At 38.2% G+C, this 18,982-nt stretch overlaps 1 long non-coding RNA gene across 1 annotated transcript; it reads right to left on the bottom strand.

Annotated features, from left to right (window-relative positions):
* Nucleotides 1–11,828: 11,828 nt before the first annotated feature.
* Nucleotides 11,829–14,006, bottom strand: LOC130468999 (uncharacterized). Its single transcript, XR_008929368.1, has 4 exons — nucleotides 13,791–14,006; nucleotides 13,325–13,417; nucleotides 12,172–12,998; nucleotides 11,829–11,950 (listed from the first exon to the last, which is right to left on the bottom strand). It is a non-coding gene; the product is annotated as an uncharacterized lncRNA (long non-coding RNA).
* Between the last annotated feature and the right edge of the window lie 4,976 nt (nucleotides 14,007–18,982).

Raw genomic sequence — 18,982 nt, forward strand, 5'->3', positions numbered from 1 at the left:
TATTAACAACTCACATTAAAAACCGGCAAACTTTGATAAACTCCCTTTAGTATAAATTATTTTTAACACAACCAATGATAATTTCATTTTAGAATAAGATCAATAAGATCTACAATTTTAGAATAAGATCAATATGGTCTACAAAAAAAGCTTGCATAATTCCCATCCATTAGTTCTAACACTGTAGTAAAACCAAACAATTAACCTGACATAAAAAACTCCTAAAATTCCAGAAAAATGTGGGTAAAAAGAAACCGAGAAATATCTCCCTGTAATTGGTGACTTTGAAAACCAATTTTCCATCACACTTACAGATCCAAGATCAGCACAAAATGATTTCACAGATCTCTCCACGAATTTCCCAACAACTAAGATTAAATTTTAATTATACTCCTGCAAAAGAAAAAGAAAAAAAATTATAGCGCAGAAACCCTAAGATTAGTAAAATTGAAATGGGGAGAAATTTGAGAAAAGAACAATTTAGCAATTTCGTCTTCAATTTGTTGATGCAGGTCGAGTTTCAATTCTGTAGTATTTCGCGGGTGGAGGTTTTCGCTGATGGAGGTATTTCGCGAATGGGGGTTTAGGTTGATGGAGGGTTTTTAATTTCTGGAGTATTTCACGACTTTCTTTTTGAGGGAAAATTTTCTGTTTACATCAAAACTCACAAGGAGTAGGACGTGTCTTTTTTTAAAAAGTATTTTTAATAATATTTTTTTAAGTAGGCGCTTAATAGTCTCTTTGAGGCGGGAATATAATAAAAAATTACATTTATATCTAACGAGTCGCCTATAAATAAAAGGTGACACATAAGGTCAACTCTGTAGTGTCGCCTACAATATAAGAGGTGACACGTAAACTATATGCGTCCCCTGCAATGTACAAGGCGACACGTAAAGTATAAGAGTCGTACTTTATAGTGGAGGGGACTCGTAAACGTTTACTTTTAAAGTCGCCTACTCAATAAAAGACGACTCTGAAAGCTTATGTCTCGCCTAATAAGTTGCAGGCAACACGTAAGCCTTTTATTTGGTTTTTTATTTTGATTTTTGGAGCCTTATGAGTCGCTTGCTCTATAACAGGGGACTCTAAAAGCTTATGTGTCGCCTATTTATTTGAGGCGACTCGAAAAGTCCGACTCCTTAAGGTGTTTTTGTAGTAGTGTACTAACGCGTTCCCATAGAAATTCCGACCCAAAAAGGATACAATAAATAGTTCGTGGAGCCATACAATTTCAATGCACAAGTATATGCTCAACATGAAATATGATGCAATTAATCACATAAAGCAAGATAAAACATGATTCGAACACATACGCGGCACTTAATAAATCACATTGTCACATAATATGCATTCTTAGACTAATATGCCCTTCTTAGTCTACCCATTCCTCACTTGAAAATAATATTAATTTTCGAAATTAATTAAGAAATAACTCCTAACTTAGTTGAAATTATTAAAATTAAAATCGAAAATTAATAAGAAATATTAATTAATTAAATAAATAAATTAATTTCGGAAAATAAAAGAAAAATCAGAAAATTTTAAAAAAAAAATTCGAAAAATTTCGAAAAAAATTAAATGAATAAATAAATAAGAAAATCCGAAAATAATTAAAATATTTCGAATTTAATTCGAAATTTTCTAGTAATTAAAAAACAATTTCGGAAAAATTTAATTAAATTAAATAATAATCCGACTTTTTCGACTCATTTCAAACGAATTAAAATAATTGATATTTGACCTTTAAAATATTGAGTACTCAAAATAATACGTTTTGAATTTAGGAAAATAATATTTAAAAATCCTAAAGTTCCGCATTAGTCTCCGATTACCACTTTGTAGTATTGCTTACTACAAAAAAGGAATGAAACTAAGCTCTAGTATACCACTTTGTAACACCCTAATAATTCCTTGCTTTTATAAAACCATTTTTCCAACTTAAAATGAAGGAATTACTAAAGTATTACCGCCACCGTGATAACGGTTAAGGCTAGTACCAGAATTACGCAGCGGAAATTAATGTCAACTAAATTTTGAAAACATAATAAATGAAATATCGAGGCCTCCTACAATTTGGAACCATGACGGCCCAAAAACCAAAGTATAAAAAGTTCAACAATTTCAAACATAATTAAAGTATAATAAATAGTTCAAAATACGAAAGCATGCAACTCTCTCGATCATCCCAAGCCACATGATTTCGATCTACCCCCTTGCTCGCCCGCTGCCCTACTCTCTCTCCCCTTCGCTCGCGCGCAGGGACGAAGGGACGAAGCAGCCGCAGGCGCGGCACAGGCGAGTGCGCGGGCTGGGGCGCGAGCAAGAGAGAGGGAAGCGCGCTGGGGCGCGAGAGAGCAGGGCAGCGCGCGAGCAAGGGGGCGAGAGAGAGAGCAGGGCGCGCGCTGGGGTGTGAGGCCGAGCAGCAGCGACAGCCACACAACAACGACGCAACAAGAGGAGGGGCACGAGCACGAGGGCACGAAACACTCGAGGCCGAGTGTGGTGTTGGGCGTGCGGGACTGCCGAGCAAAGAGAGAGGAGAGGGAGTTGGAGTGAGGGGCAAGAAAAGAAAAAGAGGGTTTATGAATTTTAGGGGCTCATTTAATGATGAGGAGTCCTATTTATAGGCTCCCTATTTTCAATGGGCTAGGCTTAGGAAAATAGAATTGGGCTTAGGGAATTAAATGATTGGGCTAGCTTAGGACTTGAATTAAATTCTTTTGATTGGGCTCGTTTAATAAAACGAATTGGACTTTTCATTTAAAACCCGAACCTTTAAAATTACTTGCGACCCATTAAATTTCCCAACTCGAAAATTAAATTCGTTTCGTAATTAATTAAAATAATAAATGTTCTAATTAATTAAAATACATTTAAATAATATTTAAATGCGAAATAAATTCCAAAAATTGTAAAATGCTTTATAAATATAATAAAATATATTTATAAATATTATAAGAATATGAGGTATTACACAACTACTACTCAATTAGTCATGAATATCCTATCACTAAATCACATTTAATCACAATTAACATCAATCATGAATTTCCCTAAAATTCCCCTAATTCAATCCCAAGGCTTCATCCCTAACCTCTAGACTAAACTACTCAATTAGCATGATTAACATCAACATTAAACTAACATTAATCCTAATCATGAAACTAATTGAATTAATGAAGCTAATTGAAACAACAAAATTCAGAAAATTCAAACATCCAAAAATTGGGGAAAAATCAAGAACATTCAAAATGAGAAACTAATCCTAGAATTCAAGCATGAAATCAAAGCATAACGAAATTAATGAAGCACTTAAAGAATTAAAGAACAAATCAAAAGAAGAATTAGAATTATACCTTGAAATGAAGAAATTGCATCAAACTTTGATGAACAAAATGAAGAACAAAACTCAAAGCAAAGAGGAAAGAAATCTGAAAATTAAAGATTGAATTGAATTTAGAATCAAGAATTTGAGGCTAAGAATCCTTAATCCTAATCTCTAATCTAATCCCTAAACTAATTCTAGAGAGAGAATTCTAAGCTAAGCCTAAGAAAAATGAAAATTACGTAATGAAAGCCTAATTACAAATGCTGCGATTTTCTGGTTTTATAGCATCAGCCCGCAGACTTGTTTGGTCGCACAAGAGGTCTGTTTGGTCGCACAAATTATGTGCGGTCGAACAAGAAAGAGCATTCGGTCCCACATGAAATTCAGGCCATTCTGCCTAGCCACTCGCCCGCACAGCAAGCTGAACTCGCTCGCACAGCATCCATTCGATCGCACATGCACAAGCATTCGATCACACAGACTGCTGGCTTTTGTTCTGACTGCGCTATGCTTCTGCGAGGTTGCTGCATGTTCTGCTGTGCTTCTTGCTGCGTGTTCTGCTGTGCTATTTCTGCTCATGTGTGGCTGATATTCTGCTTGCCTATTGCTGCTATTGTGTAGCTGCTACAAGGGCTGAAAGGGAGCTTGCTAGTGAGCACAAGAGGAGCTGTAAAGCCAAGAACAAGGGCTGCATATGTGTGCAAGTTCAGCAACTATGGCTGTTGTTCTTGGCTGCTGTAAAGGCTGTATTGCACGTTGCTATTCTACTTGCTTGTGGTGGCTGTGTTGCTCGTGTATAGCTGCACATTAGAAGCTCGTCGCTGCACAAATAAACATCATCGATGCATTCAACAAATAACAAATAGTCAATGTTTTCGAAATCGCCTAGCACACTTATTAAATCGCATAGCATGTTTATTAGTTCGTATCGTACTTTTGCAAATCGTAAAATCATTTTTAAACATCGTCAAGCATAATGGAACAATATTAAACGCGTTAATACTCAAAACGACCTCAATGGAACTATTTTGACACCTCAATGGAAGACAACCTCAAGGGGAGGGCGAATATGCCAGACAAATTCTCCGCCAATGATATTCCAAAGTTCAAGTCCACCGACAATCCTAAATACCACCTCAAGAACTTCAGAGCTACAATGGCCATCAAGGGGGTCGAACTTAAGCTATACCCCGTGGTATTTCCCATGTCCCTGGAACCAGTCTGCCAGAAATGGTACTATTCACTCAAGGAACATCAAACATGCACATGGGAAGCAGTTGCTCGAGCATTCATAGAGCAGTATCAGCCCAACATTCAACTTCAAACTACTCTAAGGGAGCTAGAGGTTCTCAGGCAAGGGCCTCGGGAAGGCTTCACTACTTACCTCAACCGGTGGAGAGAAATGGCGTCCCAGATGGTGACTGGACCCTCCGAGAGAGAACTAGTCAAGATCTTTATCGCTGGTCTTCTTCCGAAATACAATACTCACATGAAGTACCTAGGCTTGGAAAGCTTCAAGAGAACCTACGACATCGGGGTCGACATAGAAGATGACCTGATGAAAACACCAGCAGCCTCGGCTCCACAAGTTGAAAAGTGGAAGGGCAAGAGACCTGAAGCAACACACAAATTTCATGAGGTCAACGCCCTAGAGGCTCCTCAGGGTCCAAAGTCAAACAATTTCAAGAACAATGCTAACCAGCGCAACTATCAAGGCTGACCAGAAAGGGTCTTTACAAACCTCGGGATTTCCTACAGCAAGGCATTCGATCGGCTGGTTGAAAAACAAGTCAAAACACCAATCGGTCCAATACCCGATCCTCCAGTCGACATAAGGTCCAAGATCTAGGATCCGGCAGCCCATTGCAAGTACCATCAAGGGTAGGGTCATGAAATCGAACACTGCTACAAGCTAAAGCACTTGATCCAGAACATGGTCGACAACAAGACCTTACCTGTAATACCTCGTATTTTTATAATATTTATAAATATATTTTATTATATTTATAAAGCATTTTACGATTTATTAGCATTTAAATAATATTTAAATGTATTTAATGTATTTTAATTAATTAGAATATTTATTATTTTAATTAATTACGAAACGAATTTAATTCTTGAGTCGGGAAATTAAATGAGTTGCAAATGATTTTTAAAGCTTCGGGTTTTGAATAAAAAGTCCAATTCGTTTTATTAAACGAGCCGAATCAAAAGTATTTAATTCAAGTCCTAAGCTAGCCCAATTCATTTAATTCCTAAGCCCAACATAAAAGTCCTAAGCCTAGCCCATCAAGGGATTAGGGAGCCTATAAATAGGACTCCCCATCATTAAATAAACCCCTAAAATTTCATAAAGCCCCTTTTTGATTTCTTTCCCAACACTCCTCTCCTCTCTTTTCCTCTCGTCCGCACGCCCGCACGCACGCAGCCCGTGCTCGTGCGGCTGTGCCTCGTGTTGCTCGGCCTCACGCCCCAGCACTCGCTCTCGCCCTCGCTCCCTCTTCGCGCGCGCCCAGCGCCCACACCCCCTTGTCTTTCGCTCTTTCTCTCGCAGCCCGCCCAGCTAGCACGCATAGCTGCTGGTGCTGTGCTGGTGTGTTGTTGTTTCTCGTGTGCACCGCACACCCCTGCTCTCTCTCTCCCTCTCGCGCACAGTGCCCAGCGCTCGCGCCCTCGCCCATCCGTTCCGCGCGCCCCAGCGCGCTGCTGAGCCTGCCCCTCGCCCGCGCGCATGCACGTCGATTGTGCGTGTGTGTGTCGTTGTTCGTGTTCGTTTTCCAATCTCTTTTCGCCCAATCACCCTAATTCGTGATTGTTCCGTGCTATAGGCCGGATTGGTATAATTCTCTTCTTCCTTACCTATTCTATTTAAATTCCGTATTTTAAATTATTATATTAATATTGTTTTGAGTAATTAAAATGCTGGGAACCGGTTATGAATACCGTGGTTTGAGGATTTGTGTGTTGTGATTCATTAGGTTTGTTTTAATTATTAAAGAATGAATTTTCAGATTTGTTTATTTAATAAACCATGGATTTTTATGATATTAAACTAGTGTTATTGGGATTTTCAAGTTAGGGTTTTAACCTAGACCTAATGAGTCAATTGATTAGCATAATTAGGTGATAATTTTAATTATGATAATCAATTATATTTTCAGATTTGAATAAAGGTTTAAAGTGTCGATTTTTATTGATTTTAAAGACGGAAAAAAGTATGTTTTTGTACTAGGGATTGATTTTGCAAATTGAGACGACTTTATTATTGAAAAACGATTGAATTCTAAAGTCTAAAGGAAGTTTTAATTTTTATAAAGTTGCTGGAAATTTAATGAACATGGAAATAATTTAAGTTTCATTATTTTGATGATAGGAGGTGATTTCTAGTTGAGTGCTCGTTATTGCAAAGTGGCCCCTACGCTTAGGTATTCAAGGTACGTACAAGTCTAGGGCGACCACACCTTTTTGTCAATGACAATACATGATTGTTGATGATGTGAATTACGTTATGTGAAATCATGTTTATTTTGGTGAACGAGCATTGTTGTGTGATGTTTTATTTATTGAATTAATTGTTGAACAAGCATGTTGGAATTATTATGAGTATGGATTTCATTGTCAATCATGTTGTTCAATATTTATGCACGTATGGTTCAATTCACATGCAAGGGATGGATTAATTAATTGTATGCTATTGTACGGGATGTCTAGCATACTTTGAGCCATTATTTGTACCTCGTTGTACTATTTATTTTACCACATGTGAAGGGTTAGCTCACGTAAGCCACCGCACATGTAGGGTTCAGTTGGGAATATTATGTATGAAATGAATTAGGATTTGTCGTGCAAGGGCACAACCCTCATGTTAATATGCATGATGTGGAGTCTCACTTTGGTGAGGAGGAACATGGTAGTAATATCACAAGTGTCTTGCTTGGTTGATCACAAGTCTTAAAGCATTAAAATAAGATTGTTTTGGTTGTTGTTTATTAATTGTATGTATGCATGTTGTCAAGTCTTGAGTTCGCCTCTATTAAAATATTAATAAACGTAAAGTGCAATCGGAACAAGCTTCAAAATTCTTGGAACGTATATACCTTGAGTATGAACAATGGGGGGAGTCTTGCCGGAAAGCTCATACTCCTACTAGTGATACAAGACGTTGTTTCATTTATATTATGCGCAGGAATTCCGTCGGTATGGCCCGACACTTGGTATGGCCCGATTTTATTATTATTATATTTGGTGTTTGGTTGGCTCCCATCACCTTTTTCCCTTTGTGGATTATTCTTTTGGCCCGTTCAAAGCTTATTCTAATTAAATTGTGAGTCAAGAGTCGAGTCAAGAGTCGAGTCTTGTATCTCATGATTGTTTGATTTGTTATTATATGGCTTTTGCATGTTGATTAGTATTTAGTGAGTGATGCATGCTTAGTTTCATTACTCTATGCTTGTAAGTACTCAGCTTTTGCTGACTACGTGCTTTGTGTGTTTCCGGTCATGGCCTTTGCCTTAATGACCCTATGATGATCCATCATTTGCACTTGCATTGTTGGGGAGTAGAATAATATAGCAGGTTGGTAGATCGATCAAGTACGATCGAAATCATGTGGCTTGGGATGATTGAGAGAGTTGCATGTTTTCGTTCTTTGAAACTATTTTATTTAACTTTATTTTAATTATGTTTGAAATATTTGAATTATTTATACTTTGGGTTTTGGGCCATTATGGTTCCAAATTGTAGGAGGCCTCGATATTTTATTAATTATGGTTTTTAAAAGTTAGTTGACATTTAATTCCGCTGCGTAATTCTGGTAATAGCCTTAGCCGTTATCACGGTGGCGGTAATACTTTAGTAATTCCTTTATTTTAAGTTGGAAAACGGTTTTATAAAAGCAAGGAATTATTAGGGTGTTACATTACCACTACCTCCCGGAGCCAAACAAACTCCCTCGGTCCAAGCCATCTCCTATGACTGTGAAGATGAAGAAGATGAATTTCCGTGCAATTTAATCTCTATTATATACAAGCCGGGTTACGAACTGATGGTCCCAAGCTTTTGCCATCTCCTTCCAAGTGCTCAAAACTGGGTGATCCCCGAACCTAGGGTAACCAACGGCATTCAAGAAAACATCTGCCCTCTCGCCACTTTGAAGGCTTTGGGGTTCTCCGAGTACGATCTCATGCTGAGTACTCAACAGACTGTCAAACTCCAGGATGTCACATACAAGGTCCTGGGAGTCCTCGAGCTAGTTTTCTCCTTCGACACTTATTATAGCAATGCTAAATTCCTAGTTGTCGATGTGTCTGCCAACTTCGATCTACTATTCGGAAAACCTTGGTTCGAGGAAATTTGATGGCCCTGCCTGCCTCACCCTCAAAGGTTCCAGCTTCCGAGACACTTCCATCAAACAAAAGCCGGCTGTACGCCAGGAAAAGGATGAGTGCATTCAAGAATACTACTACAGATGGGTAACCTCCGCTCGTACAATCAAGCCCGAGCTGCCAGAGGGAAAAATGGTGAGAATGTTCCTTCTAGGGCTCAACACTTCATGCAAGGGCAGCTTGGCCGCATTTCCTTACAGCACGTGGGACCAGGTCTGGGATCAAGCCTTGAAGATCTGTGCATGTAGCCCCGTCTACGATGATTATGACGATGACGTGGATATCTGGGAATACCCCAAGAACTATCTTTACGATTAGTGTCTTTGTCCAAGCACTAGTAGAAAAATATTGATTTGAGGCGTCACTTTTATATTGATTTGCGGCGTTTTAGGCGTAGCAGCAAATAGAGTGGCAGCAAATGAATTGTATTGATTTGCGGCGTTAAAAAACGCCTCAAATCAATCATTCATTTGCGGCGTAATTAGGGAAAAACGCCTCAAAATATTTGAATTGAATTGCGGCGTTTCTACCTGAACGCCTCAAACTTTGGTAAAATGGCAGAAGTTTATACGCCGCGAATAAATAATATATTTTTTTAATAAATAATATATATTTCGTATACTCAACAATCCCAAAAATGTAGAACCTGTACTCACGCCACATTTATACAACGTTCAAAAGTGTCATCAACCACCAATAACTTTCCGAAACATTGATTTTTACATATAAGTTAACCATCATATATATGTTTAAAAAATTAAACCACCTAAATAGTTTCAAATCTATAATAACTATATCTTTTACACTTCGTACGTTACAAAATTGCACCAAAAATATAATAAGGCAATTATATATGATTTTAGTAGCACGAAACATCCACAAGAAGAGATCAATGAAGCGTTAATTACACACAATGTTCGGTGAAGTATGATGCCCATTTGTCTCGTATTTCATCAATTTGCTCATCGGTGAAAGGATCTCCACTCATTGAAATGCAAACCTAACAAAATAATATATATATATCATAAAATTAGTTATCTTCGGTTAGATGATCTAAAAAGTTGTTTTATGCGCGTTTAAGGCTTTAGGTCATATTTTGAATGTTATAGTCGTTTTTGCTCCCAACTCTAACCCGTGAACTTAGATTGGTATTCTAAACCCTTTAAATGTTTAATATACTTAGTATTAGGTTAGTTAGACTCATTCTCATCTACTTTGGTCAAGTTATACGCGTTTAAGGCTTTATTGATCATTGTAGGTCATATTTTGACTATTATAGTCGTTTTTGCTCCCAACTCTAACCCGTCAACTTAGATTGGTATTCTAAACCCTTTAAATGTTTAATATATTATTAGGTTACTTAGACTCATTCTCATCTACTTTGGTCAACTTACGTGCGTTTAAGGCTTTATTGATCATTATAGGTCATATTTTGACTATTATAGTCGTTTTTGCTCCCAACTCTGACCCGTGGACTTAGATTGGTATTCTAAACCCTTTAAATGTTTAATATACTTAGTATTAGGTTACTTAGACTCATTCTCATCTACTTTGGTTAAGTTATGCGCGTGTAAGGCTTTATTGATCATTATAGGTCATATTTTGACTATTATAGTCGTTTTTGCTCCCAACTCTAACCCGTGAACTTAGATTGGTATTCTAAACCCTTTAAATGTTTCATATACTTATTATTAGGTTACTTAGACTCATTCTCATCTACTTTGGTCAAGTTATGTGCGTTTAAGGCTTTATTGATCATTATAGGTCATATCTTGACTATTATAGTCGTTTTTGCTCCCAACTCTGACCCGTGGACTTAGATTGGTATTCTAAACCCTTTAAATGTTTATTATACTTAGTATTAGGTTACTTATACTCATTCTCATCTACTTTGGTCAAGTTATGCGCGTTTAAGGCTTTATTGATCATTATAGGTCATATTTTGACTGTTATAGTCGTTTTTGCTCCCAACTCTAACCCGTGAAGTTAGATTGGTATTCTAAACCCTTTAATTGTTTAATATACTTAGTATTAGGTTACTTAGACTCATTCTCATCTACTTTGGTCAAGTTATGCGCGTTTAAGGCTTTATTGATCATTATAGGTCATATTTTGACTGTTATAGTCGTTTTTGCTCCCAACTCTAACCCGTGAACTTAGATTGGTATTCTAAACCATTTAAATGTTTAATATACTTAGTATTAGGTTACTTATACTCATTCTCATCTACTTTGGTCAAGTTATGCGCGTTTAAGGCTTTATTGATCATTATAGGTCATATTTTGACTGTTATAGTAGTTTTTGCTCCCAACTCTAACCTGTGAACTTAAATTGGTATTTTAAAGGAAATTTGGTGAAACACTACCTTTAAGTTTGGTGGTTTTGTGAATTGCTACCTTTTAAAAAGGAAATTACATTTTACTACCTTATAAGTTTGGTTTGTTTGACTAACACTACCATTTGCCGTTTTTTGTTAATGTTTTACGTCTTTGGACTCCACTACAACGGTTATTTAATATGGCAAATGCACAAAATGACAAATGAACGGAGATATTTAAAAGAATAGAAGAAATACACGACGGAAAACATTAACGAAAAACGTCAAATGGTAGTGTTAGTCAAACAAACCAAACTTATAAGGTAGTTAAATTAAAAAAAGTTTATATAAGGTAGCAATTCACAAAACCACCAAACTTAAAGGTAGTGTTTCACAAAATTTCCTATTTTAAACCCTTTAAATGTTTAATATTCTTCTTATTAGGTTACTTAGAATTATTCTCATCTACTTTGGTCAAGTTATGCGCGTTTAAGACTTTAATGATCATTATAGGTCATATTTTGACTGTTATAGTCGTTTTTGCTCCCTAACTCTAACCCATGAACTTAGATTGGTATTCTAAACTCTTTAAATGTTTAATATACTTAATATTAGGTTACTTAGACCGATAGCAACTCACAAGCTATAGATGAGTTTTCATTCAAAGAGACAACTGTGTCTGAGTTCTAACTATCGTCATTGTTAAATCATATTCTTTAAAAATTGCAACTTCGAAAGCTTTCCCGTAAAAAGTGGAAAATATATCAGCAAAATAAAATAAGGTTACAAAATAACTAACCTCCCAGGAAAGGGCTCAAGCCATATATTATTAACAACATCAAAGTTTCACAAAAGAAGAGCAATTAGACCATGACCAGCCTTCCATACAGCATGTGGGAACTTTGTCTCCCTTGTCCACTGTCAACAAAATAAATTTAAAGCTTATTTGATTGGTCTAGAATATTAAATATCATATAGGGAAATAGGACATGATCATAGATCAATATTAAGGTAAACAAAACAAGGATATTATTTAATTGCCAAAGATACCAAAGTATCGCATATAGTGGGTTCGTGTTGAAACCCCCCCAATTATCAAACTGCCATCCATCAAAGTTTCAAGCAAATAATTGTCATACCAAGTAAATAATAGAGTCACCTTGTCCTCAAGGTGAAAAGCCGGAAATCTGGTCTGGACGGCAAGGAAATCTTCCCAAGTTGCCTCATAATCTGGCAGGTTATCCCACTTAATGAGTACTTCTAACGCAGTTCCATCTCCAGAAACAGCAGGTCGAACTCCTACCAAGGAGTCAGGTTTTTCCACCAACTCCAAGTTTGTTATGGAATTAGTGGATGCAAATCTGTACCCAGAAACAAAGGTAATAATATTAAGGCTAGGATAGAAATAGTTGTATTTGAAGCTATTAAATCACCAATGGTGCATACAACTGAGGTAGAAGGACAAGAAAAAGACAGAATATATCACATAACATTCTTTTACGGCTCCTGCCTTATTTATAGTGCTAGCTCTGACAACTCCTCTCTCATGCGTGACAATCACCAACTTGCTGCTCACGGTATTTTCTAACAGAATGCTGACACCATTAAGTTGTAATTCCTGATTTATCCTTCCTCTTACGTCTGACATATGTCATTCTCACAGGGGGCTTAGTTGGGGGTAGCTGCTGCACTACAGATCCCAGGCTCTCTCAAGCCTGTGTAAAACAGAGGAATTAAGGGAACGAACAAAGAAAAGAAGAAATTGGGAAGACTAAAGAATTACGGTATATAATTTTGTCGCATAATATTTCTCATTTTGTCGCACAATCTTTTCAAAGCATGCATGATATACGGCATCTGCATTACATCCATCCTTAATTGATGGAATTCCGCCTGTTACAAGGACTTGCTTTAACCCTTGTGGGCAAAACTTAGATATGTAACAGCACAAAAACCCCCCATAGCTCTGTAAACAAAAGGGAAAGAAAGGGTCATTAATTTTTATGACTAAATAGTGACAAGGAGCTCAACAATTAGTATGCAAACTACACAGGCAGAGATCTCAAAATAGAATAAAAAGATGACATGAATAGTGAGCATACTCCAATAGGAAGCCAAGAACCATAACCTAATCCTAATAACAGTATTTGCAAATGAAGCTTCCTAAAAGTGAGCATACTTCAAGAAAAAAGCATTGCTTCCTAAAAGTGAGCATACTTGTAGGCATGTAATGGTCATTAGTGATGCAGAAGTTCTCACATCAATGATTTAAAAACTCCACGACATGAATACCTTGATTGGAATGGTAGCTTCATACAGCAACAGAACATCCCTTGCAGCATGATAGAATTCCAACGCCACTCTTGGGGATGACAAACAAACATCCTACACACAAGAATTATCAAGAAGTCATATATGCCGTCTTATAACATGCAATCAGCAAGATATCAATCCTGCCCATAGTCAGGGACTCAGGATAGTAGGTATAACTGTGATAAAATGGTGAAGCAAAATGTTCATGTGAAGTAACTCTTAAACATGTCAAGTTTAAAATTTCATGGGGTTTATCCGCTAATCAGAATGATCCATGTATCACATTGAGAAAACATACTAGTTGTGATACCTTAACATCACAAAAACCACTGTTAGGTACAATTCCACCATAATTTGTCAAAATGAAAGCTTAGTGTGATTATAAATAATGATTAATATAAACAAGTGAACAAGTCAGAATAATAGCCAGAAATAACTATCTTACTTGAAGTGTTTGATGCACCAACTTCATCAACTGACAAGCAGCAAGGGACACTATACACTTCTCTGACGAAAATAGCAAATTGACAGCACAATCAGTGTATCTGTTATTTCCGAACTTAGGTCCTTTGCTGCTAAACTCCTGAGAGCTAATTGTTAGTACGTAATTCCAGCAGATGAGCACAAAGATATAAGACAGGTTGAATGAGAGTTGACTTCTGGAACAGTAAAGTCACATCGTAGAATCCAACTGTCTAGCATTTGCCAGCATTTCTCTCTTTTTCCTCACAGCAAAGTGTACCTCCACGTTATCAGCAAAGTTGCTTAATCTTTCATCATTCTTATCAGATTTGGAAATGAACATAATCTCCTGTAAAACAATCTCAAATTCAGAAGAAGAGTTCATGATCTTCTGAAAATCAACTAACTTTGAAGCATCATCAGGGACAACCTGAGAATACAGAATACAAAAGATTCAACACTGCAAAGAGAGGTCAGACTACACTTAAAGAAATAAAAACAAAAGACCAACGAAAACTATGAATTCGCGTTGAAGATCTTAAGCAATCAAACCTAGAGATAGGGTATCAGGTGAACATCAGCCCCCCCCCCCATATCCCACACCAACCAGCTATCAACATACATGGAAAAAAGTATTTACATGATGCATGCAGTGAAGTTGAGCATAAACGAAACATGGATGACAAAGCTGAAGTGTTTACCTTTGAGAGGAAGTTAGAAATAATAAGCTCATACATTCTTGGCCACGCAACCTTCCGAAACAACGCATCCAAGGACCATTTTCAAGACATATATACTGGTGGATAAACTTAACAACTATCGTCATTCTTGAGAATAGAGCATCGCTATCAATGTCATCTGTCTACATCAAAAAAAGGGGTTAATCTAACAGGCTATAGCATGCTGCGTTCTTTTCCTTGAATAACGTAGTCTAATGTTTTAGTGTGTTACTGACTAATTAAAATTTACCAATCACCAAATTCTTTAATGCTCTTCCTGATTTCTTATATCTTGCTTGTCTGCTTTGGCACTCAATATACATACAATTTCTTGAGTGAAAAGGGACCAAATTTATTATACGAGTATTTATATCATTGATGTTACCTTCGGCTCTAGACTTGAGACTATCTTCAAGATTTTGTCACTGCTCTCGACCAAGCTACCACTAGATTCTTCCAGAAACGAAACAGGGGAGTTAAATTTCACTGCAGGAGCAATGACATGCTTGATGAATAAGTCAGCGGTCCTTGCAAGCCCATAATCAAGTATTCCTAACACCTGGGAAAATGACAATTGAAAACTATAAATTCTAGGAAATGGCAGCTAAATGAATCCTCAAGTTAGCCATGGAATACTCAAATCATACACTAAATTTAGCGAGTTTGCTAATGAATATCATCATACATTCATACACTCAGTTAGTTAAGAATAAAGAATTAAATAGCACATAACAACATCTCACTGCATTGAACAAACAGAAACTTACATCCATGGCTTCCATAACATTACGAAGCTCGACACCACGAGCCTCACCAACGCCAGAGCGATAAACAACCCGAATTCCACCAAAATCAGTGTCAAAACTCACCACAATGTTCAAAAAGTTGACAAGCAAATCTTGAATCTACAAACCCAAATACAACGTGTTACACCAAGGAACGAATTACAGTGAAATCTTAAATTTAGTTTAAAACCTAAGCAAAACCCATGAACAAAAATTTCAGGTTTCTTAGTCTCGAGCCTGAACCAACACCAAATTTGTAGGATACAATCAGAGATAAATTTAAAGCATTTTTAAGGTTCTTTTAAGCCAAAATTCGACATTGAAAATTAGGGTTAATTAATTTACAGTTTCAGCGGGAGAGAAGAGAGGAGAGGACAGAGCAAGAGAGCAATAATTAGATAATTCAAACACAATTCATGTAAATTGAGAGACTGAAATGAGGGGGAATAGAGCAATTGAACAAAAAAAAGGCAAGGATGAGGAGGAGCCAGTGGAAGCATAATGTACCCCAAGTGAGAACGGCGGCGGCAGAGATGAGTTCGAATGACCACGGCGGTGGCGGAGCTTAAGTTTCCCGGCGAAATTCGATGGTGAAGAAAGTAGGTCAGAGTCAGTCAATCGTACGAAGGAAGAAGAAGGTGCTGGTGTTTTTGTGAAGTGAAGACAAGCCAAAAGAAAGAAAGAAAGAAAGAAAGAAAGAAAGAAAGAAGCTCCAAATTTGCGGCGTTAAAGGATAGACGCCGCCAGATTTTTTTTTTTAATAATTCGCTGCGTCATAATCGAAGATAACGCCGCAAAGTGTTATTTTTTTAACTAATTCCTCGAATTTCTCATTTAGTTAGAGGCGTTAATTGATTAACGCAGCTAAGTCATGGCAGCAAATTAATGTTTTTCTACTAGTGAAGTCCAGAGTCTGTCTTTCAATTTTCGAGTCTAGCAATGAGTCTAATAGTCTAGAACTAGAGTCTTGCATCAATCAAGAGCCTCTAAAGGCCGAGCTTCAAGTCAAAACAGTCGATGTAATGATTGTTGATTTCAATAACACTTCAATTTCTACTTACTCTTCGAGTTCTAATTCAAAACACAATCCTAATCCAAACAACTTTGCTTCACAAGAAACTGACTTTGAAATTCTAAAAGATATCGAAAACCATGAAAATAGGACGCCCATAATTGAGGAAACAGAAAAAATCAACCTTTCTAACAACAGTGATTCAAAGCTAGTTCAGATTGGTTTAACTCTATCTCAAGCAGAGCGGGATGATCTTATCAAACTACTTTCAGAGTACGTAGACGTCTTCGCATGGTCCTATCATGATATGCCAGGGGTTGATCCAAGCATTGGTCAGCATACAATTCCCCTTATTCCAGGTTCAAAGCCCATCAAGCAGAAACTCCGTCGCATGAAACCGGACGTTTCCCTCAAAATTCAAGAAGAAGTCTCCAAGCAGCTAGAGGTCGGGTTTATTCGAGAAGCAAAGTATCCAGAATGGATCGGAAATGTCGTCCCAGTTCCAAAGAAAGATGGAAAAGTAAGAATGTGTGTGGACTACAGAGATCTTAACAGGGCCAGCCCTAAAGACGGTTTTCCATTGCCTCACATCGACATCTTGGTCGACAACACCGCAAATCATGCCTTACTCTCTTTTATGGACGGATATGCAAGCTACAATCAGATTCCTATGGCAGAGGATGACATGGAGAAGACAACCTTCATCACTCAGTGGGGTACATATTGCTACACAGTTATGCCGTTCGGACTGAAGAACGCAGGAGCAACCTATCAAAGAACAGCCACAGCCATCATGAGCGATATGATTCATAGGGAAATTGAGGTATGTGTCGATGACATGATTGTCAAATGCAAAGAGCGACACGAGCATACCTCAGTACTTCGAATTTCAACAGGCTCAGGAAATACAACATGAGGCTCAATCCGCAAAAGTGTGCATTCGGGGTAACGTCATGCAAGTTACTCGGATATGTTATCAGCTCTCGGGGCATAGAGGCTGATCCTTCGAAAATCAAGGCAATTCTCGAGATTCAACCACCAACGTATGAAAAGGAAATTCGGGGTTTTCTCGGCAGACTACAATATATCAGTAGGTTCGTTTCAAGACTCACAATGATCTGTGAACCGGTATTTCGAAAGCTCCGAAAAAGTGAGCCCAAAGTGTGGGATGACGACTGTCAGCATGCATTCGACATTATCAAAGACTACCTTTCCAACCCGCCAGTACTAAAGCCAGCCATGTCAGGGATTCCCCTCAGGCTCTACCTCACAACCACAAATTCAACAGTAGGGGCTATGCTAGCCCAGGAAGTTGAAGGCAAGGAGAATGTCGTATACTACATAAGCAAAAAGATGATCGAGTACGAGAACAAATACACTCTTCTCGAGAAACTCAGCATCGCCTTGGTTTGGGCCACAAAGAAACTACGGCACTACATGCTCTCCCATACAGTACATGTGATCAGTAAAGCGGATCCTCTCAAGTATCTATTCGAAAAACCAGCTCTCAACGGACGGTTGTCCAGGTGGTTGGTTATGCTAGCAGAATTCAACCTCAAATACATCCCGCAGAAGTCTTTCAAGGGTTCAGCAGTCTTAGACTTCCTAGCCGACTGTCCCGTCGAGGCAGAAGAGCAAGATTACGACTTACCCGACGAGCAAATCTTAATGACCAGTGATGACAGTTGGTCAATGCATTTCGACGGTGCTTCGAATCAGAACGGGTGTGGTGTTGGAGTAATTCTAGTAGCCCCAGACGGTACTCACATTCCTATATCAGCAAAACTGCAATTCAACGTCACAAACAATGCGGCAGAATATGAAGCATGCATTATGGGCCTGGAAGCCGCCTTAGCATTGGGTGTCCAGAAACTTCGAGTATACGGGGATTCTTCCCTAATCATCAATCAAATTTCCGACAAATGGAAAGTAAGGAGCGAGAGCTTGGCTCCATACCAGTCCTACCTTGAGCATCTGTCTGAGCAAATAGAAGAGCTTCGCTATACATACCTCCCGAGAGAGGAAAACCAATTCGCCGATGCACTGGCAAAGCTGGCCTCAATGATCAACATTCCAAATGGCATGGCCGAAATGCCACTTACAATCGAAACTCGTCAAGAAGCAGCATATGTCCTGCTATTGACGACGTCGAGCAAGACAGAGACGAACCTTGGTTTACAGACATTGAAAGGTATCTACAAAATTCAGAGTATCCCCCGCACTTTTCAAGCAAGAATTAAAGGGCTCTACGACTACAATCAGCCAATTTCGTCATAGAAGGCGGCATTCTATACAAAAGGTCCCTTGGCGGTCCTAACCTCCGATGTGTTGACAAGCACGAAGCTCAAAGAGTCATGGACAACATACATGCTGGAGTCTGTGGCACCCACATGAATGGGAAGATATTAGTCCTCAAGATCATCAGGGCTCGATACTACTGGACTACCCTCGAACGGGATTGCTACTTCTTTGTCAAGAAATGTCCTACCTGCCAAAAGTGTGCGAATCTGAAGCACATTCCTTCATCATTGCTATACTCTCAATCATCACCGTGGCCATTCTCAGCCTGGGGTATCGACGTCATTGGCAAAGTCACTCCAACGGGAACCGGGGGTCATGAGTTCATACTGGTTGCTATCGACTACTTCACCAAATGGGT

This window comes from Spinacia oleracea, chromosome 3, assembly GCF_020520425.1.
Source record: "Spinacia oleracea cultivar Varoflay chromosome 3, BTI_SOV_V1, whole genome shotgun sequence".
Classification (NCBI taxonomy): domain Eukaryota; kingdom Viridiplantae; phylum Streptophyta; class Magnoliopsida; order Caryophyllales; family Amaranthaceae; genus Spinacia; species Spinacia oleracea.